This window comes from Megachile rotundata, chromosome 1 (assembly GCF_050947335.1).
Source record: "Megachile rotundata isolate GNS110a chromosome 1, iyMegRotu1, whole genome shotgun sequence".
NCBI classification, from domain to species: domain Eukaryota; kingdom Metazoa; phylum Arthropoda; class Insecta; order Hymenoptera; family Megachilidae; genus Megachile; species Megachile rotundata.
Window position 1 is genome coordinate 10813150 of NC_134983.1, and position 23810 is coordinate 10836959.

At 37.7% G+C, this 23810-nt stretch overlaps 1 protein-coding gene and 1 long non-coding RNA gene across 6 annotated transcripts in view; both read right to left on the reverse strand.

The window, feature by feature from the left end:
• Fas3 (fasciclin 3) overlaps positions 1–23810 on the reverse strand; it is a 381776-nt gene that overhangs the window by 197691 nt on the left and 160275 nt on the right. The window lies entirely within an intron of this gene.
• The window catches only part of LOC105661926 (uncharacterized), a 159140-nt gene that overhangs the window by 45222 nt on the left and 90108 nt on the right, over positions 1–23810 (reverse strand). The window contains exon 4 of the long non-coding RNA XR_013038650.1: positions 1175–1238. This is a non-coding gene — a long non-coding RNA (uncharacterized LOC105661926). The remainder of the gene's footprint in view (positions 1–1174; positions 1239–23810) is intronic.

Consider the following 23810-nt stretch of genomic DNA (forward strand, 5'->3'; position numbering starts at 1 on the left):
GAAAATAATATATTAATCACATGTGAGTTGGTTTGCGACTTGGTTAGCAAAAGGTCTTCTGATTAAATAATTGTCTTTTAGAAAAATATAGTGCAGATCTCTACTTCTGTTTAAGTAATTTTAGGTAAATTTAAAAAGACATTTTCTCATTAACAAGTGAACCTATTATTTTGAAAGTGGTGTAAGTCCATGTGCATGAATATACATTATTTTAATTAAATCACCCAAAATAAATTTGTATAATCAAACTACATATTAATCGATCAGTAAAAAAATTGCTCAATCGCCAGTCTTGATATAACCTATACTTTTTTATTGACATATATGCTAACCTTTAATATTCTCAAAATAAATGAAAATGGACAACACCACTTGTAATACATCCAAGTGACAGTTGAAATCGAAATGGAAAGTTTCGTGTGGTGATGAAAACGTTAATGATACGTATCGATGATTAGAGAAACGGTCCGTTGAAATTCGATGGCGCAGGGTGGAATTCAAACAGTATTATCGATAAACTGGATGGGCTGAATAAGGCCCTCATTAGAACGTAGAATTAACTGGACATCAATTGCTAATTACGATAGGGATCGATTAATCTATGCTAATATAGAGACATCCCTTATAATTATCAGACAAAACGTTGAAGGATAAAGGGTTGATACTGATGCTGCGATTAGCTATTTTGAAACGTTAAAACAATTTTGAGTAATTGATTATTTATACAGTAATTTTGTAAATATTTATGTGTTTTCATGGAATATTGTTTCACTATGTTATTTTATCAAAATTCAGTTTAGGAAACAATGTCAAACTCAAAATTGCACTCCGTCGTTAAATTAATTTAACTATTTCGGTCTGATAATTTCAAACGCAAAACGGTAGTAAAAATATTAAAAAATAACGGTAGTAGAAATTCGATAGAACAAGAATTATTTCTTAAATTTTTCAGAAGTAATTGCAACCCCGAGTGGCTGTATTAAATATCTTATTAGTGTCGATAGTAATGTTACAGTAAATTTTATGATCCATACAAAGTCATTTCATAAAAATTTAAACGAATCCACAAAATTTGAACAGAAATTTACTCTTGATAGCTAAGTTCTATAACAAGTTTAATTCGAGTCGTGAAAAAAAACTTTCTTGTTCTGCGAAAAAAATGGAAAAAACTTACATTCCGCCGTGAATATTACGTATTCTCCTAATTCACCGGGTATTACGATTGTCTGCGTATTTACCTGAAACAAATAATAAAAAGTCAATTAAAATTCGCGAAAAGGCAGGAGATTCTGATAAAACATATAATCTCCTTCCAGTTTAATACTTTTAATAAACGTTAATTTTGCAGTCAATGTAATCGGGGAGTTGCTGATGAAAAATAACGGATTCATTTCCAGAAATGAATATTTATTTCGAACAATTCGATTTTCGTATGTAAACAAACGTTTATTAACTTCGTACTATCGATCAGTTCTGTTTGTACCTGAAAAATAATACAATTAATGAGTACGAGATTGAATATACACGAAAGTAAATAAACGGAGTTCGATGCAAAAGTCATGTTCGTTATCAGTGAACGGATATTGGAGGTGAAGTTATTAAGTGCGTGCAAACATAATCGCTGTTATATTTTATTCAGTACCTCTATTTAATTCTTTTATATTCCTGTCGAAAAGCAAATATTTGAAGAGAGATGTTCGATTCAATACTAATGTAACATTATTTTATTCGTAAACTTAAAGACTAAAATTAACTTAAAAATAATTTACGCGAATATTAAAATTAAAATTATTACAGTAATATACGAAATCCTGCTGAAAGAAGCTATTACGGAATGTCGAATTTCATGTTCAACAGCGTGTCTCGGTTGATCGGAGACAAATAATTGGAGAGGATGAAAGAACGTTCCTCCTCCGAGACTGCGACTAGAAAGAAAAAGAAATTCACGTAGTTGAAATCGTACCGCTTGACTCCAGGGGAAAGAAGTTGCTGAACCAACAAATTATCTGCTCATCGTCACAGTACGAAAGATTTCTTGCGGTTCAATGATTTCTTACCGCATCAACGACTTTATCCTCCCGCTCGAAAATCTCTGCGACCGCTTTTATTCGTTAAGATCGTCGATACATATCGGTAGCCGTTCACAATGACGCGACTAAAGCTAAATTAATCCGTTCAGTCAAACTATTTTAATACACTATTTTAATCTATAATTGCAATTAATTGTATACTGTAATTTTTGTCGTAATAAAATTGTTAACATGTCTTGTTATTCAAATGATTGTAGGTACTAATTGCAACACAAAAGTTAATCAAAATCAACTCATTTCAAAGTTCTAGAGCTAGTACTAATACCATCTGATCTTTAGAACCCATGAACATTAGAGATTTGTCGGTTCAGAAGTTCCTAGATCTCCGAGATTTACCAAATCCTGTGTAACAAATCTCATGAATCCACTATCATGGATAACACATGTAACCATAAAAGCATCACTGAAATTAATCTCTTCGTGGAAAATGAAACACGAAATGTATAATACAGTAGTCTCCATTTAAATTCACTAATCAAAAATATATTAACAACTAACAAAAATTTGATCTCTTTCTTACCATCATATTTGCATTTAATTAAATAAAAACAAGTAGTGTTTAAATTTTCTGAATTCTCTTGAAGCAACCATAAATCGAATAAACCTTCATTCACGATTAGAATTCCTTCAGAATTTCTTTCTGCCTCAGTGCTTCAAATATTTGAAGTGCAACTCGCGAACATCGCTAGTCACCAATTTGTTTCGACTTCCACGGTCATCATTCCTGCACATTATTCTCTTTTCTATCGTCACAAAAATTTAGAATAACGGTTACAGATACTGTAAAACCTGTCAAATTTCAAATTAATCCGTAGAACAATCCGTGCAAAAAAATATGCAAGAAATCAGCTACTTCACAACGCTGCAAAGTAGAACGTCTTTTTCAAAGTGCTAAACGTTCCTCTTCGCTTTAATTTTCTCATATCCCGAGGACATATCCGCGCAATTTTCACGATGTTTACATTGCTCATATTATTTCCTCCGCTCGAAACGTTTCTACGATCATCGTGATATAATATCCGCGCAAGTTTTTCAGTTCCAGGGGACGTCGAAGGCGCGTTCAGCGGAGCAGTGCGAAATGAAGAGTTAATAACCTATTATCTCACGACCAATCCGACCGAGCTTCTTTCAGTTTCTCGCAGTGTAGACGCGTACAAAAGGTGGCGGAAAGACGAGGATAACGAAGAGAGGATGAAGTAGAATGTACTTTGCGGTCGTAGCGGGTAAGTGCAATGGTCAACCACCGTCCAACCAGAGAACTCTGAGATACGTGTCCGTACGTGAAAGGAACTTCTCTGCTAACTTCTCTAATTAAACGGGTGCTCCTTTCGTGATTAGTAATGCCCCGCTAATGAACTCCCGCCGTTTACTTTCTGCTTTATTCTAGGTAGAACAAGACCCTGTTGTTCTGCAACGTCTGCTTAACGTCTTGCCCCTCTACTACCAAATTTATCATTATCATCCCCGTGAAAATGTACGAAATCCTGATTTACCCCTTCCGCCATATTTTCGCTGATCGATGATAATTTTAAAACTTCTCAGTTGACAAGTTTGACCAATTCTTTTGAAGTTATTCCACATTGTTAGTGTTGCCTATTTCAATATGCTGTGTTTCAATACATTTCAATATGTCTGTTTCATATGTTAATACATGACATATATGATACTCTAAATTTATTTAACAAATACTTATTTCAAATTATTGTACTAACAAACATTATTGTATTAAACAAAATTAAAGGGTTAGGATGTATTTAGGTTATTTTTCTTATGAAGATTCTCAAGAAATTTAACTAATTGTACATGTTTGGTTAGCGATTAATGATTGAGACATTGCTTCTACAAGTTACAGAAATTCAGTAATGTCCGACCTACATCATCAATGTTTGGTCAGCGATCAGTGGTTGAGACATTACTTTTGTGAGTTACAGAAATTCAGCAATATCCGACCAACATCATCAATGATCGTTAAGAAGCGAAAGAAGCAAGTTTTCGAAAATTGATTCATACAAATGAAAGTCAATCGTGGGTGCATCGGTGGAAAGCGGCCGGGAGAATTTCATTGCGCCAGGATCGTATATAAAAAGGAGAACGATGGGATGCCGAGATATGCAGACATCGGTGGAATTTTCATTGTTTCCCTATTTCAGCCGGGCCAGAGACTCGCAAGCTGCACGGCGCGCGCTTATGCGAACTCTTCCGGTGACACGCCCTTTCCAAGCGGGCTACGCTCCGGGAAAGGTGAGATAACGGAAGTACGTAAGGAATGCGGAGCCGAAAGGAGAACGCTTAACGGGATTAGAATCGGTCGCGTGCCGAGCATATCTTCCCGGTATTACGTAATTGCGCCGTTTTCGCTCACGTGAGACATCGGCCACCCTGAAAATTCACGTAACTGCACACACGCGTGTCTCGGATCGCTCGCCAAGAAACTTTTTCCACGTTTCTTGGTAACGGATGGAAATTTCGTGATAACAGAAACGGCGATATAGACGTCGCGATATATTAAAAATGAATTCTAAGATTATTTTCAGCGGTTCAATGATTGATCAAAATTTCCAGCTCCCACGGTTACCTAAGTGGACCTGAATGGATCTGGATCGATCGACATACGCTCTATCAGCGTATCGATTGCTCGATCAACACCCGAGGCACGAGTGATATTTTCCCGATCATCTCCCTGAGAAAACAAAGACATAGAATCGACGCAGAAGCGAAATGACGTAGTAGTACGTCGACAGCGTTAAGAAAGTTGGAACACCGCAGAGGTGTACAAAATCGTTCGCGATGAATCAAACTGCCGTTGATTTTAAGTATCTAAGAATTGGCGGGCCAGTTGTACGGGCAGATTTATCCCGACGAAAGAAAGTCACGGACGGAAATGTTCCCGGCGGAGTTTCCTCGAAGGAGAACTGGTCCGAAAGAACTTAAACACAAATCATCCCCTTTCGGTGGGCAGCCGGAGGACTGTGAATCAGAAGCGAAGCGAATCGAATGGAACGTGACAACTAGATTTCACGGGGTTGCTGCCAAGGTGGAACACCAGGCCCTGTGTTTTATTCCGCTCAGAATTTCAAGCCGTGGCAAGTCGAGTTCGTAGCCGAGCTGATACGCGATGAAATATGAGGCAACCCAGAGTTTCTTCGCCGCGAACGAGCAATAAAATTTTGCCCATAGAAACCGAACGCGAAGCGTCACGTTCACCGTCAACCTTGATGCTTTCATCTTTACTCCGCCTCGAGGACGATACGTTGACGAGACAGAATGAAATTGCCCGTGGAGTGCGTCATGTAAATTTTCAGCTTGACATCGTGATCCGCTGTTCCCAACACGCTCTCCGCTACTTTAACTTGCTGCATGAACAGATTCTCTTGCGGATAAACGTTCAGGACGGGGAGTTCCTTAGCTGCCTCCAAATTTATTTTCCTATCTCATTTTCGCATTTTCTCTTGCTTTTTCTGACGGCAAGTTGCGGCTGTTATCGTACACGATAGCGAACACTAAGGACTTAATTAAGAAGTTTCAAATTTGGGACTTTACTGATCTGAAAATTTGGGGGATCAGAAATTAGAACATTAGGACAGGTATTTGGAGATCTGATGATCTGGGTATGTGAAAGTAAAAAATGCATAAATAAAAATTTATTAACTTAATTTTATCCTTATCTTCCTTAAACATCCCATAACTTAATCCAGATCTCCAATTCCATAGACCGAAAATCTCATCCACGGCTAATTAAGCCACCTGAATCTAATTAAACCGCAAAATCACATCGATGTTTCCTCCGCTTCAGTGATCTTTTATCCAGCAGGATTCTCGCTCGAACGATTTGTCCACACTCTCCGGGATCTCGACGAAATAATCAAGGTAGAGAATTCCGGACGGAATAGACAACGGCAGAGATGGGATTTCATCGTGTTCTTTGTCGCGAAAATGAACGACTAACCTAGGCGAGGGATTCGCTTCCAGGCCACAAGGCCGATCCTTAAAGTTCTTCATACAAGCCAGCAGCGACATTATTCCGAGCACACGGCTATGGACACCGGCCTTAAACCGCATTCTGTGCGGCGCCCTAGGGTGCTTTTGTCAGATGACACGCCGGTGAATAATTCACCTGGCTCGCATACACAGCGATGACGCTCGTAGACGGAAAATCGCGATACCGCCAGCTACCCGTAAAACTATCCTTCGCTCGCTGTTTTCATGTCCCTTAAATTTATCTCGGCTTATTGTGTCTCAGCTTCCGCGTAATCCCGACTCCGTCCTAGTCCTGCACGAATTATACCGACGCTTTGCTGTGTGTCACCCTTCAGGCGACGTCTTGTAACGATTTCATCACAAAAGTGTATACGTGCGTAACTAACTTTCAGGACTTAAGCTATAACTTTTGCATTATTAAACTGGCAACGCAGGGACTTATTTTTTGGAACATGTTCTTTTATAGTCATATAATCTTTGTTAATCACTGTACTATGTTCCTCTGTAGATGAGGATATGTGTATGAAGCTGAGGATGAACGGAACTTAGGTTCTATGGTTCTAAACCACTTTAAGTGTTCAAAAATAAGTTTCTATGCTATTAGTCAAAATGTTATAAGAAAATTCCGCCATTCGATATGTCCCTCATACTACAGTCTTCCTATGACAGTGAGGAATTTTTTAACTTCGTGCAACCCTTAAAAAAATTCCTCGCAACCCTAGAAACACAGTGAAACTCCGAGGGACATCACGAAGATGGCGGAATTTTTGTGAGAAAGAAGAGGGTTCGCCTCTTATTTCAGCCAGAGATCCAGACTCACTTTATGTATGCCCCGTCGGAAGTATTACATCTCAAATATTTAATATCTGCAAGATTTTCGCGCATATTCGTGGCTCGACCTTTGTCGCGTCACCATACTTTGCGTCTGAACACGAAGAAATACGGATCGCGTCGAAAACAACGAAACGGCATTCGCTTCTTTATATCCGCGAACACTGCGACATTATGAGCCACCTACTCCCTTTACAAGCTTCCAGGAACGCGGAAGCACGATCCATTCCAGGAGACGATAGCACCCAGTGGAATCGGGAATGGAGGATCTGGCTCATGAAGATCGCGTGATTCGGCGGTTATGAGCGTAAACAGAGCACTACAGCCACTGAAAATTTCCATGGGGAAATGGAATTGGGAGACACGTCAACGGGTGAACCATCGAGTACTCACAGAGAAATCCCAAGTGCTCTATTTTAGTTTTAACCACTTGACGATAAGACTTTATATTAAATTTTTTTTCGAAGGAGGAACAGAAGAGAAGAGAGGTATAAGTTAGGTGAAATTGATTTCATTTAATTGTCACAGACTTCACAGTACTTTGGTTCTTGAGTGATGGACAGTTTATCCAGAGATTTATAAACTCATAAATTTCCAATTTTCAAGTCTACATGATCTCACATTTTGAAATTAACAAATTTATAAACCCTCAAACTTACGTACTTTTAAATGTAAAAATTCTTAATTATACAAGCCTAATTTTCAAGGTAAGAAATCAATATTCGAGAGTTGCAAACAGTTCACCGCAGTGGAAAATCTATAAACAACGACAGAATTACAGAATCAGCAAAGTCAAAGTTTTACTGAAGCACATTTGCCTTTAACCTGGAAAAATTCTTCAAGATGCTATTCATGTTATATCGAGTACTAATTGAGTCGACCGTTAAGTATCAAATCGATATAACCAAATGAAAAGGCATTCATAAAAACCTAATAAGAAGTATCCGTCTCTGGAACATTCATTTAACGAGACACGAAGAAAATAAGAAAAAGATTCCCACAAGAATATTTCCGTAATACTTCCATTTCATCTTATTAATTAACCATTTTGTCGTCCACGTATTTTCTTTAGAAATTAGCTACTACCAAGGAAGACACTGCTGAGCGTCGAATGGCGAGGCATTATCCAACTTCATCGTTCAGAAGTTCCTTCTACCTTTGAACCGGTATAATTGGTTATTAGATGCCGACCAAGGTTATCGATCAAAGGCCTGGAACGTTGCGACCACACAGGAGGCAATTATCGAAGTGGCAGAATACTTTAAAGATCACCGACGACATATTCGCATCCACGTTTCAAGTGATAAAACCTACCAAGTAATTAGTTCGTGAAAGAGACCTCATAAGTTCTGTTTTAATTCACGTTTCCCGTTTTATTACCGACTAGAATATGAATCTTTGATCAAACACGTAGACATTTGTAATATTGGAAGTTGAATGGAAGATGTCGCAGGGAAAATTAATCTATTCTGGATGAATTGAAAATTAAATTTCGTATAAATGGAATTAAGTGGCTTCTGGAATAAAAGGTTACTATAAATTATATTTCAGATCGAATATAATTGTGATATACTATTATAAGGGTTGTCTGTATAAGTATAGCATTTTAGAATTTTCTTCAAGTTTAAATTTAAGTTGACTTCTAAGTTCAAAGTTCGTAAATTTTTAAATCTGCAAATTTCCGAATATTCATGTTTTTAGATAACCAAATTTCCAAACTGTAAATGGTTAAATTAAAAACTCAAACTAATTGAATGAAATGAATTTGAATATGTCTAAATTCGTAAATCAATTTCCTCAAGAAAACAGTGCACCATAAATGCATAAACATTTAGTGGCGTAATCAGACACCATTAGTTTCCACGATTATCATTGCCAACAGGGTGTACGTATGTTACTTGTTGAACCTCCATCATCCTGACAACTTTCTTACGGCTTTCAACCACCCTAATCATCCCTAAACTAATTACGTCACGTCCAACTTCCCTCGATCATCAATTATCACCGTGGCATCGTGGCAACCCAGTCCACGGTTAATGTGCCTACATAATCCAGCCGTTTCCGATCGATTTACAGCGAGAATAGAAACTCTGGACACAACATCGGGGGAGCAAAACTAAAAAAAAGTGTTGGATGTCTAGGGGAAAACATCGTTCACGAGACAATTTCAAAAGCGATCCCGTCTGTTATTCGCGAGTACTCGTACGAAAGGATACATCGAATGCATCGTTTAACATTGCTCGTGCTAAGCCAGGGTAGGGCCGTGTTATTCTCAGAAAAATGAATTTATATCCTCCAGCGTCGACACCTACAACCTTTCTCTCTCTTTCGTTTGTCTGGGACAACGTAGGTGGGTGGAGCGGCTTCAAGGGTTGATAAATGCGAAGCCCGAAACTCATCCTACCGATTGCGTTTCGTGTGCGACGAAATACCAGCCTGGAACGCTTTGTTTCCGTCCGTGAACGCGTTTCGAGAACTTGATGGACGGAAAAACCGGCAACGAAAGAGAAACGGACAGAAATTCTGGGGAACACGATAAACGGTGTTCCGTTACGGGAAAAGAACGCCGGAAAAAGAAATGGAACCTTCATGCGCAAATCCGGATCGAAATTTCCTCGAACTTCTAGCGTATACCTCCATTACTCTCTGCACTGATTCTGCTTTGAAAATTTCTAATTTCTGTCTCAACATTTTTTTATTAATTAGCTGCGATGGTATGTCGACGTAAGAAATTCAACATTTATAATCCGTGATGCAAGAGTAGTTCCAAAAGTATCCATAATGGCACTTATGGTCAGGTTCATTTAAAATTTACATATTGATAAAAATGATTACAAATTTTTATCAATATTCCTAGTTAATATGAAATGACTGTTTTTCAATTGGAACAGTGTATCAATTTACAGCAATTTTATGAAAAATGTCTATATAGATATTATACACAGGTTATACGAAAAAAGACAACCCATAAATGACAAGACAAAAATATAATGATCTAAATATTCGGATAAATTTTTAAAAAACTTTCAGTCTGAAAAATATTTGTTCGTTGAAGAAATAACAGCAGGTTCCAACAAAAATGTCCACCTCCGCCATTTTCTGGTCGAGTTTCCTTTCATATCAACCGAAAGTTCGTAAATCAACAAGAAAATCGGAGGTGTCCGTTCTGAAACAACTAGATCGTTATTAGGTCTCAAGGATCCAGCGACGAACAGTGTTATCCTCACGTATCGAGAGTCGATTGCTCGAGCTGGATCACTGAAAATGATCGCCGGGACGTTCCACGGGACACTCTAAGTTCAATTTCTGCGACGGTGAAACTCGCCGGAAGTTTGAACGAGAGCTTTCCTTCGGAGCTGAAGCTCACGCGGAGTCTTCACGCGAGCTTTCAACTCGTCCCGACGAAATTGCCGTTCTATTACCGTTCCATTCGACCCGCTCGGAAAACTGACGTCTTACTCGTTGGAAAAAGTTTTGCGAGTCATTGAAAAACATTTCCGCCCTTCGTGGATATTTCGTTCCGGCTCTGGTTCGTTCGTTATTAAGAAACAAACAGGAGGCGAAGAAAAAAGACCGACGAAGAAGGACAGGAAATCCAACTTCCGACTCTCGAAGTTGCTTGCTCGATAAACAGACATAAACAGATACTCACGGAAATCTTACCTTTGATCATTTTTTATTCAACTCTTACGGCTCAATTAATTAATTCTTGCCTCGCGAAAACTCGTGAGAATCTTATGATTAATTTTCAACTTGTTTAACTTCTTTCATATAATTAATTTTTTTACAGATATATTTCTTGAAAAATATACTTATTATAATATGTCTTATTACATCTTCCTAAAAGAAGTTGATATAAAAAGAACCCTCCTGTATGGAATAAATAAATAAACGAGAAGATTGATTGTTTCTTGCAAAGCAGAGTAACATGGAACAAATAATGAATCATTGATAACTACCCATGGGATGAACTGATAATACAGTCATAAATCAACAACCATTTCAAGCAACGAGGCAACAAAAACAAAAACCGAAGTGGCACGATCGTCAGGCAGTGACGCTCTCAGGTACATCACAAATTTGTGAATCTGCATTCCCAGTTCGGGCTAAGATTTCGAGGATGCATTTTCAAGCTGCAACCATAGCTCTGGCTGTCCCGTGAATCATAGTGGTCCGTGGCCGCCCCGGGATACGCGTCGTATAAAGTTCTCGTGAATTTCTTCGTGGGCGTAACCGATCCCGCGTGCAGCTATACGAACCGCTGCGTTACGATATTCAATATCCGACATCGTAATGGTGGTCAAAGTTCCGTTTCGTAGCCTGTGCCGTAGAAATTTGCATGTATATCACGATTTAACAACGAGGAGAACCGAATGCCACGTGGGGAGACGATCAGCCACAGGGAATTGTTCTGCAATGCAGAGATACATCGACGAGGATTTCGATCTTACCGGAGCACTTGAATTATCGACCGTCTTTCCGTTGCTCATCTTATGCAATAGCAACCAGTTAGCCATCGTGCCACGTTTCTCGATCGTCGGGAACTTCCAGCGTTGTAACGCGTTACCCGAGTTGCAAATTCGAGGCTGGCCTGCACTTCGTTGATTAACGAAACCGCTCGATTCATCCTGCATTTCGATAAGAGAATAGTTCCCGTCGTTGCGGTGTTACGTTCGTGAGAAGTTTCGGGAATCTCCGAGCAGCGAAAGTTCCCGCTCACAAGCGGAGAAGTCAGAATTCCAAATCTTTGCGACTTCGATCGAATCTTCTTTGGGTTCTTCTAAAACTGTTTGCGAATAACGATTATTACTTACAAACTTCTGCACTTTCTTACAAACGTTTCCTCGGGCTGAAATGCCCATACTCGAACAATGTAACTTCTTCATTCTTTTTATTAAACGAATAGCATTTTGGAGAGACATTCAGAAACGAATGCTTTTGAAGCTATTTCTTGACAACAAGTATATGTACACGGATAATAAACACTTTACTGCTCTTTAGTCTGAAATTAAATTTACTAATTTGTATGTAGGTTGACCATCTTAGTGGAATGTTAGGTAATTTACATACTGATCAAATATAAAAATGTCAGCCATTTTATTTTAATCTTTTCCTAACTTCTCTTAAAATGAAGCACTAACCGTAATTATTTTTGATTTAATAATTGTTTTAATATACATGAAACAATATAACCCAATATTTTGCAGAATATATTATATATAAAATTGTTTCCTGAAAGGACACAGTTTATAAGAAGTTTATAAATGTAAAATGGAGAAGAAAATCGGATGAAAAAAATTGATGGAATAAAATTCCACGCGATCGAACGGAATACACGAAAAGCCAGAGTATAAGAAAAGAATATTTGCAACCTTGAAATTCCCATGAACATTGGATCTCTTATTTTCTCGTCGATCTTCCTCGAGAAAGAATTGAGCTACGCGAGACTGTCCAAGCGTATCGATGTCGTTCCGTTCATGGTCCATACGATCCGTTGCCATGGAGGCAACCTAACCTAACCCACAATCTATTCTCTGGATGTCATTCAAACGCGAGGCGAAGGATCAACCAGCCGGAAATGAGACGGCCAAACACAAAAACGACCTTTGTACCAAGTCGAACGCAAGAGATACCTGTGGAACGGCTGCCTTCGCATCCTTAACACGATATCGCTTCCTTCGCAGGCTCCTTGCCCTCTTGAAACATCTTTGCACCAATCATTTTTCCTAGTATCCTTGAAAATGGTCCGTGAAAGATCGCAGCATGAACGACTCGTAGAACAAACAGCCGAATCTTTCAACTGGAAAATATTTGTCGAATGCTTTTGTTTCGAATGATTTGCGATGGAAGATCATTGAACGGAAATAGGTTCACACAGCGCTTGTAGTGTTGCTATACTGCAGTCTCGATATATGGTTATTTTCTGAGTATGTTACGGACTATTTAATGTAGTTTTAGAGCATAGAAAAATTTAGACATTTAAAATTTTGTAGTTAGATGTTTAGACAATTTCTAATTTTCTAATTTATGAAACTTCCTGTTTGGAAATGCGGAAATTGAGGAATATAAAAATTTCACAAATTCGGGGATTTTGGAATTTAGAAATTTTGAAATATAGAAATATAGAAGTTTGGAAACTTGGAAGTTCGAAAATTTCTAAATTTGGTAACTTAGAAATTCGGAAATTTGGAAATCTTGAAATTCGGAAATCCAGTGATCCAGAAATTTTGAAATTCGGAAATCCAGTGATCCAGAAATTTAGAAATTCGGAAATTTAGAAATAAAAAAATCTAGAAAATTTGAATCTACATAAATCATTTAAAGCTCCTTCGTAATTCAATAAAAATTTTGAAAGGTTACATGATAATCACCCATAAGTGACATTTTATCATGAGCGATTACGACTTATTAAAGTAGGTTGACACACCGAAGGGAACGGGTGAGTGATTCCCACTCGTACGTAGGCATTCGCATTCTTAGATCCGACAAATTAATCTATATGAGGTAATAAGACTGCTCCTGAACCTTGACCCCGCTACCATTACGTATTTAACCACAGTGCCACGATGTCGCTCGTTATACTAATTGTCGTTCATTTTTCTTACGCAACCACATACTTGTCGCTCGTGTCGTTTGCAGAACATCAGCTTTGTTATTTAATTAACGAAGACCTTACTGTTTCGTAATTTCATCAGTTTCATATGAACGCATGCATAGTAAATAACATTGTGTACCGAAATTTTTCTATAAAACTTCGACCAAACCAAGGTTCTACATTATACTATTTTCTGTTTCTACATAGTCGTTAGTGAGAAGGAAACAAGAGTATAAGCAGGACCACTTCTGGTCTAGCAAGTAGGCCATGCAAGTGGAATAGGACTCGTCAATAGTTAGACGAGGGGATTAGGTATTATTTCCAATCTAACAAGTTGAAACGGAAACTGTGTTCTAATCGAACAAGTAGAATAAGTGTCACTTCTGATCAGACAAGTAAAATGAGATCTTTGATCAGATCTACGTCCCTATGGGTTACTGGAACGATAGAACCATGAGTGCCTACATACTGAAGATTTCGATGTCAGATCCCCGTGATCAAAGTCCCATTGATTATGGAACAGTGCCCTATCCCATAAATCTATCCTTGGCAATATCTTGTTCCCTGTCGTTTGGGTGTGTAGTATCGATTCTGAAGGGGCACTTTGATTAGATTTTATGATTTCGATATGTCCGAGTATATTAAGGTGTCCATAGCTTCACGCGTAAATTCTTATAAAAGATTTAGGTTCATAATTTTCTACGACAGATTGAGGTTTATAAGTAAATTTTTATGTCAGATTTAGGTTCTTGTCTAAATTAGATTCACATGTAGGTTCATAGCTGAATTCTCATAAAATCACATATTGTCATATAGGATGATTTATTAAAATGTGAGGAATAATTATTAGTCGAAAGTAGTCACGGGTGTTGTTATTAGTATTTATAGTAATTTGTCAATTCTTCAAATTTAATTGCCACCAGCTTAATACAGAATTTTACAAAGATACTGATAAAATTACTACTAACCCAGAATAGAATAATTCATAGAATAATTCACAGAACGACCCATTTTCGTTGGAATTTCCAATAAATGCGATTCAGTTTCATTTCAACGATTGCAGACTTCCAAAAGGATAAGAATTACAAGTGCAGTGTATTTTATTTGAACCACATCGTTACTCGAGACGACATCGTCGTCCACGTTCATTGAACACGAGCCTGTTGTCGGGATTCACTCACGCTCGAAGATTCGATCCACCCTCGGTCCGCTACAGTCGCGAAACGTTTTACCAAAATTGGGTCGGAAGAAATCGTGGAGGACGTCGAAATTATATCTTCGATAGGCGAACTTTTCTTCTGAAAGCCGTAAAAGCTTGCGCGTAACCCGTTCAACCGGAAGAAATTCATTGTGTTCGGAATCTCTACGACTTTCCGAAACATGTTACATCGATGAAAACCTTTCTCTGCTAGATTAAACTGAATTGATCGCAAGTATCTCAATTTTGATGCAATAATAATTACGTTCGGTAATCTACTTTAATCGAGAACCAAACGTTTCTATTCATGTTGTGAACAAATATGGTACTGTATTAATTATTGAAGTAACATATTGTTGCTTAAAAAAGTGAAGTACGGTATTGCAGTGTCTATTGAACTGAATCTTCTATAAATATAATTTTATTACAATAAATTAATTTGAAAATAAAAATATGTAATTTTAGTTTGATATATAAATATCATCGATAAAACGATGTATATATTAAAAATCTTGTTTCACCCGAAAAAAGTGGCTTTTGAATGGCAGTGTGCGTACATTAATAACGTTTCAATTACTGTTTATTATTTCAACGAAATTGAGTGCGCTGATAATTTTTTATTCACTGTACGAATACATTTAATTTCAGATTATACAGAAATATTTGATACGAAAGTCTGAAACATTTCCATAAAATATTTCCACTTCGTATTCAAAAGATATTCGATAATTTCACACAAAGAGATTGTGAGTTTTTAATACATATTTCGTGATCAAGCATTCAAATTTTTTAATTAATCAGATTATTGATTTGATGACAGAGATTGTAAAATTATTTTTTTATTGATTCAATAAAATTAATAGAATTAAATAGATATAATTTTAGGTAATAAAAGTCACTGGAAACTTAAAAATTTCACAACGTAAGATTCCACATTTTGTCCCTGAATTCCTTTTAAGCACATCACGAAATCCCGTCCAGCACACCCACTTCATAAAATCCTCAAGTTACACCGAGTGAAGTCTCGAACAGAAGCTACTGATTTCTCGAATGTCAAAACCAGAACAATCGTAACCGAGACTAAAATGCGACACGAAAATATGTTCATAGCCTGAGAAATATCTAAGGGAATAGTCATATCTAAGGGAAAATTCACAGTTACGTAGCAACATAATAAGCTAACCGTAACACAGGATTGTATTTCAACGTGCTTATTCGTCAACTTCTCTGTTCATTAACTTGTATATCCTTTAACTAGTTTGTCTATCCTCATATTTCAATTTGTCTACCCATTCGTCTTACGTAACGAATCTTACACAAATACAGAAATTGAAACATACGCTTTGTCACAGGATTTAACAAACGAAAGGAGGCTGAATTGGTACTATGTGGGCTGTATGACAAATGCTAATGATGATCAAGAATACTATTCAATTACGTCACTCACAGCTAATTATTGCTATAACAAGACAAATAGAAAAAGCTGAAAAATTGTAATAACACCAAAAATTGGAAATGCGAATGTCATTTACCACATTCGAACTACGGCGTTACGCGATATCACGAAGCAAGTTAATATCATGATATTGCTTATTCTGCTCCACTATTACATTCTAACAATGCTACCTTACGTCAAATAACAAGATGAAACATCATTTTTTCGATAATAGACTCGTTCCAGAACGATAAATTGAAGACATTCTGTCCATCATACGAATCATCAAATGAACGTGCCTGGAGGAGTTGTTCAAGTTTTCTTCGGTTGCTCAGCTTCTTATCGGAGACGTCGACGATATTCCGGCGTTGACAGGTAATGACGTGTATTGGAACATCGGTGAACATCGTTCGAGCAACAAAGACGAAGCGACAGGGGTAGTATGCAGGGTAGGTGAGCCTCGTTACCGGAACAACAGACGTAACCGCAATCCATCGTAGGACAGAGCCATGCTTCATAGCCTGGTCGATAAGTCAATGCACCGACAATACCCACCGGCAGAGGGAACCCACCTAACTGCAGGATGACCGTCCGTTGTCCCATGAACCTGCCTCAGACCTAACACCACTGCATCGGACACGATGCTTGCACCTGTATTCTCAGCAGGTATACTCAGGTACGCCTTCGCATAACCTTGACAATCTTTTATTTTGTACAGTTTTATATTTCTGAATTTTTAAATATGGTGGGAGTGAGCTGAAGTTTCCAAATCAGCTGCAATCACAATTGCTCAAATTTGTCTATTTTACTATTTTTAAATTTCAGAAGTTTACACATTCACCCAACCACAAATTTCAAGTTTTTCAAACTTCCTAAAATTCTCGGACTTGAAGCACTTCTTGAAGTTCCTGAATTAGACGAAGAGTGTGAGAATGAAGTTTTGTATTCTGTATAGGGTACAGCAGTGCATATCTTCGGATTAAACAAGAACATCATTGTTCGTGATTAGTCAACAAATGGTGGTTTATGTATCGTGGTATTGGATCGCAATAGCTCATCCAGTATGGTTATGCATCTATCATGTGCCGATGGCATCCATTATCTCTCGTGTACTGTCTTATTTGCAGACTCCTGTCAAAGCGGCTCTTCTACAATCCTCTGTGTTCCCTCTCAGCATATGTCATCCTCCCTCTTAGATATGTCGGATGTATTTCATCGTTGATACCAGGTAATGACGTATATTCGAGCCCATGCTAAGGAGATTCTGAATGACGGAGACGGATAACGACGTAGCAATTAGATCAAAGGGTAATAATTCGGTTTAATGACGGTAATGAGTAATGGGGTAATTGTTCAAAAGTTGACTTACAATTATAACCACTTCGTATTTTACATGTAATTTCGCGATTTGGAATGTTAATTTAGGAAAAATTTTTTCTAACCGTACTTATGATATGCACTGTAATTATGATGCTAGCTGAGGTGCAGATCGAGATGTTGGTCGGTACTTGAAATGGATCGAGCAATTTAAATTCAGTAGATAATGATGTGAGACTAAAAATTTTCTCAGTTATTAAATTTAAGGATTTTCAAATTTTTCGAAAATTAAAATATTTTAATTTGTATATAGCTCACAGCGTGTTTGATTCACTAACCATATAAATTACGTGAATGCACGAGGTGAATTTGTCTAACCTGTGTATCAGATAATCGTGAATTATCGGAACAAGAGTGTTCGAAGCAACTTGCTGATCGAGAGACAAGCCAGAACGGTTGTTTCATCCTGTGATCTTTTCCGTGTCCCGCTGTCGACGAAGCCGCATGAACGAAGGAAAGACGCCGCGATTCCGATCACGGAATCGGCAGACGCCGAGACGACTGTCGCGAGGAAATCGCGGGGAAAAGGAAGAGAAAGCACGAAGAAAGAACGGTGATATCGAACGAAGAGAAAGTCCCCACCGTGAAGGGTGGGAGGATTGCATTTGTGCCTGCGACGACAGCGGGAAATGAGAAATAGCAAAGCAAGGGAAGAACTCTCTGTACGTATCCGATTGCACGCGCAGCCATCTTCTATATCGGGACGTTAACTACACGGACCAAAGTATCTCGTCGATCGCCAACCAAAGAGATCCTATCTGATATGAAACGTTCGCGATCTCGCCGGTTGTAAAATCTGAAGAGGATCAGATGCTTGAAGCGGGACAGGAATGAAATCGGTATTCGTTTCTTCGGGATTGCCAGCATGGATGAAAGGAATATCGTACAGTGATTGGATTGTTAGCTCGATGGATTATAGACTTTGATGGAAATGGTATGGTCAAACATTCTTCTCCCATCTGACTTTCAGTATTTTTGAATATTCATGATGTGCATGATTATGACCGTGTAATAAACACGACTATTCACAGTCACCTGTGTATATTCATGTAGTTGCTTTTGGGTTAACATTATGATGTTGGAAATATTTGTAATTACGAATATGAATGTTACATCCAGACATATTATTTCTAGATTCACATAACTCTGTATATCTCTACATTGCTGTAACTTCAGATTTCTATATCTTTTGATCACTACAACTTTACATTCATAATATACTTTTTGATTTTTATAAAGACCTCCATACTTTTCCCTATTTTTACTCTCTTAGATAGTCGTACTTTCACATCTCTATGCCCCCACGCATGCACAGTTAACAATGTAACAAATTGAATTACATCAGAATCAATAGCTAAACAGGAAGCAATAAATGTACAATAGAAGATAGTAAATTAAAGTGATGTAGAAGGAATTACACGAGGGAATTGAGTAATTGTAACAAAAATTAGTTGTAGGATATTGGCGGATGGGAAACGAGAAAGTTTCGAAAGTGTCGAAGGACGACACATCTTTCCTTAGAGATTTCATGATTTATCGTCCGACCGGACGTGTCGTTCGATAGATTTTTCCTTTCCAGAATTGTTTTCTCTCTTATTGAAGATATTTCTATTTCATTCGCCACACATGATTTATTACGAACAACTCGCGACACGTGTAATGTACAGTCGTAAGACGCTTTTAAAGAAAGAGCGATGAAAGTTTCATATACGTTTCAGTAGTTTAGTATCTTTGAAGGAGATTAAATTGTCAAACTTCGAAAGGACAATTATTCGTAAAATTAAACAAACTTCTCTTTCATGATTAACATAAGAATATCTGTTTATGTATAAAGGAATTTGACACAAAAAAGGTTTGAATATTATACAATTCTGAAGAGATAGGAAAGGAAGAGATAGAAATAACAGTGACGTTTTCCATACATCAATTCAAAAATGAACGATTCACTTCAATCGTTACATAATAAATCGTGACTCTTTACGTGATCCACATTACACACATCAAACTACGCGTGATCAATCATATTCAACAGAAAGGAACTTCTTACTAGAAGGATGACATGATTTTAATCCCACAATGCTGCGTGACACGTCGATTTTCCTGTCCAAAGACCAACCTGTATAGAGGACCCGTTTTGCTCGTTATCGTTGACATCTTACTAATTCTTGTCACAACAGTGGCCATCGATAATGTCATATTGAATGATTGTAAGGGGAATTCGAACGCTTGACATTTTACATTTTTATCTCTGAATTTGAACATTCGGAATTTGCAGATTTCTAGTTTTTCTGTGTTGCTAGATTTTTAGGTTTCTAGATGATTGGATTTCTAGATTTCTAGATTTCTATTATAGATTTCTAGATTTCTGGATTTTTAGATTTTTGGATTTCTAAATTTCTACATTTTCTATTCTATCTCCAGAAATCTGTGAGCAAGCATTTGACTTATCCATCACTGGTCAACCCAACAACCCATGGACTTAATATTCGTCCTCCAGACTAGTAAATTTGTAATTATTATAGGTATCCAAAGATCATACCAAGGCTTGAAATGGCCCAGTTCATCGACATTTCCCCATGAAAGAGGCGATATCTGTCGGCTGTTTCGTCTTTCTGAAATATCATCGTCGTGAAAGGGAGTCTTTGGAGCGTGCGAAAGGAGATTGGTCCAGCTCGATCCGTGGACATGTGTATCGAATGCAAATCGATACGCGCGAGAGAAACCAAGATAGAATGTAGCCGCTAGAGACGGGCAGAGGAACGAGGACGGTAATGGCAAAAGGAAATGGTCCAAGCAGATGCGATGTTTGCCCACCGCTCTTAGCTGAATTCACATCGACGCCCCTTCGTCGTTGTTCTGATGCCAGTGATCGTTGGATCGCCAAAGTGTTTGGAAAATCTATCGTTGATCGTTTTTGGACCCAGCCACCGCTCGATTTCACGCCGAGGAAATGAGTTTTCTCGCGCTCGATCCGTGAGCTACCCTTTCACCTTTCCACGTCGACCGACCATTTTGTTTTTCTCTTGGCGATTCACGGAATGGCGTGGAACGCTTCGCAACTTCGACCCCTCGGTCTAAATGTATTTCTCTACCTTTCGGGGGATCAACCTGCGGAATAAATCCTTTCTGCGGTGCTTGACAGAATGGACTTTGGAAGTGACTGATAATTAAATTAGTTTGAATGGTAGTAATAGAATCAATGTATTCGATGCGGATGATGGGAATGTGTGTCAATGATATTAGACATTATATTGGGTTATAGTATTTAACATTAGGTTGTTACAGGTATAATTGTATAAAATAGTATTTATCGTCAGACACTATGGAAAGTGGCGATGGAGAAAAATTTATAATTACAGAAAATTTGAAATTGAAGGATTTATTTGGCATTCTTTTGCGTAACACACTTTGAATATTTATTGTGCATATTTGTTGTGCTTGTATACATTACTTACGCGTTTAAATTAATTTCATCCACATATAAAATTCGGTAACTTAACTGTATGCTATTACCAATAAAAATTCAAGTTGCAAATTTAGTAAAAATTTTTCCAACTTTAATTTAAAAGAGAACTCGATAAAAACAGAGCCTCCTGCAAAAGGAATCGATATAATAGGAATGAAAGAGATGTTAAAATACCTAGTTTCCTAAAACCATCGTTCTATATTATACTAATAACATAAAATGGTAGTTAAAACGTGACGTACTCGTATGTTAAACAATTCCAATTATAATATGGCGCAGCACACACGGCCATTTTCTCTGTGACGGTAAATGGGTTAAATTGAAATTTTAAAATTGAAAATGAGGATGAAATACATTGGGAGGATAACAGGTGGTCGACCAAAACTCAAACGCTTTATGAGAGGAAAATTTCCATCAATATTTTAACACTGTAGTTCCAACAACTTGTTCGTAATCTACTAGAGGGTGTTTACCGTCACACCAAGCGACTTCGAGAAAAACTTGCTTAGTTAACCAGGGTCGTTCTACTAACGAGGATGCTTGCGTTTTTTGTGATAGAATAAGGTGTCGAAACTTGCAGGTTATTTAACTCTTGAATAGATTATTCACTCACGAAAGAAACACATGTATATGAACATACACATATACATATACATACATACACATATGTATATGAACATATTCACATTAAAATGTAAGAGACATTCAACATATGAGGAGTCATAATAAATTCACAAAAACAGTGAATTTCTTAAAGTAGCTACTGTAGTTTTATTTCATGAAAATTTAAAAAAAATTGAGTTGCAGAAAAGGTGCTCTACTTGCTATAATCTAATTTGTAGCATCACTTTCAAAGAGTACGAACAGACAATTTCATTGACACCTTGAAGACCTTGAAGATATAGCTCAAATAGTTAATAAGAAAAATAAGTTAAAATTTCAATTGGTAAAAATGAATAAAATTGAACAGCATGTTGAAAGAATATTTTCTAAGTGACCCAATGCTTGTCAACTGCAGTATGTACCGCTTGGGACAAAAGAGTGCAAGAAAGTTTCAAGGTATTTTTGCGTAGCTTACAACCATAGAGACTTTCGATCAGCAGTTTTATCTGCACGTTACCTTTCACGGCAACGTTATTACGAACGTCAAAGCGGTGCTAAAGCTTTTACGATTCGAAGCGGAAACGGTAGTGATCCTCGAAGAAAGGAAGAAAAAATAGAAGAAACGATTGAATCAGATGGTGGCGAACTGCCAATACAGTGATATTCCGGCCACGAAGGTGGTCGATCGAGAAACGAAATCGGTGTTTTATATATATTATACAGAAATTCTAGTTAATACTCGTCCCGTTCGCCATTCAACGTATCGATTCTTTGCATTTTGCCGGATTGAATATCTGGCTGAACGCTCGAACGTGTTTATCGACCTCTCGACGATTCTGAAAAACCAATTACAGCCGTGATTTCGAACGTGTTCGCGAGCCGGTTTAATGGCAGAAAAAATAGTAGCTCTCGATAAATTCGAATGGGCAATTCGGATACATTTTAAATGCCCATGATAAAAGTAGCCAAATAAACGCGATATAACGAAAAACGTCGATACAACATTTGCATTGATTGGTATCCTATTTAAACGAATCAAACGTCACTATTGAAACTGACGTTCGATGTTGGCAAAAGTGATACACGATATTCGTTTATTACGTCTGAATAAAAACTCGGCAGCGAAATTTACACTGTTCAGTTAAGTGAAATTACTATCTGACTACGCTTAAATTTAAAATTATTATATCGGAAGCTCTGCTGGCGGCCAAGCCAGAACCAAAGGAACCATTTTCTGTGCTAACACGTCAGAGAGCTACATTAAATTCAATTTACAACGCTCGCTGTTCCTGACGAACCATTTCTATGTAACTCCAGAAACAACCCTGAAACCACTACAGATGAACAGTCAAATTTTCCTAAATTTTCGGCGTTTTCGCGTAGAAATGAGACATTAACTCGGTGCTGTTCAAGGTACTTCATATCGAAGTCACTTAAAGATGGATTAAGTAACATATTATGCAGGGTATCTCGTAACTTGTGAATAAATAACATATTATACAGAGTGTCTCACTACTTGTATATTCAAAGTGAAGATGAACATATGTCAGACATAAGGACAGACATATGTCAGGACACAAATTAATTTTTCAGTTCCATTTTCCAATTTATTAATGTATGACCTAATGTTAGAAACAGTTAAAGGTTTATTGTGTTTCTTTTTTTCAAATATTCAATTTGTATAAATTTGTTAACTCTTAGTGACTATGGTAGACATGTAGTATGACTTTTTTATAGCTTGAATGTCGAGTGTGATATGGTTATGCGCACGTTGGTAGTCAACCCGTTAAAATCTATCGTCAGGATTCGTCCAACCGGTAACGAAATCGTTAATCCACTTATCAAGGGTGAACAGAAATCCCCCAACGAAAAAGCCCTTTCCATTTCACCATCCGCGCTCCTTGTTCCGTTAAACCCATTAACCCGACACCATAAGCGGCGAATCGTCGAAATCCGGAATATCCTCGAGGAGACTCGGCTACAAATAATATTTAGGGAACGTATCCTGCTACGTAAACGCGTGAGCCTGCTCGAGACGGCACGGTACGGCATGAATTTAAATTTCCGTTAATTGGAGTCGGGGATTAAGGCGAATCGAATCGACTAATTGCCGTTCAATTCTCGTCGAGATATCCATTCAGTTTCGTACGTTTCTTGTGTCGGTATATGTTTCCTCCGATTCTCCGATAATTATTCTTTGATCGTGCGAGCGCGATATTAATTCGTGATCGACCGTG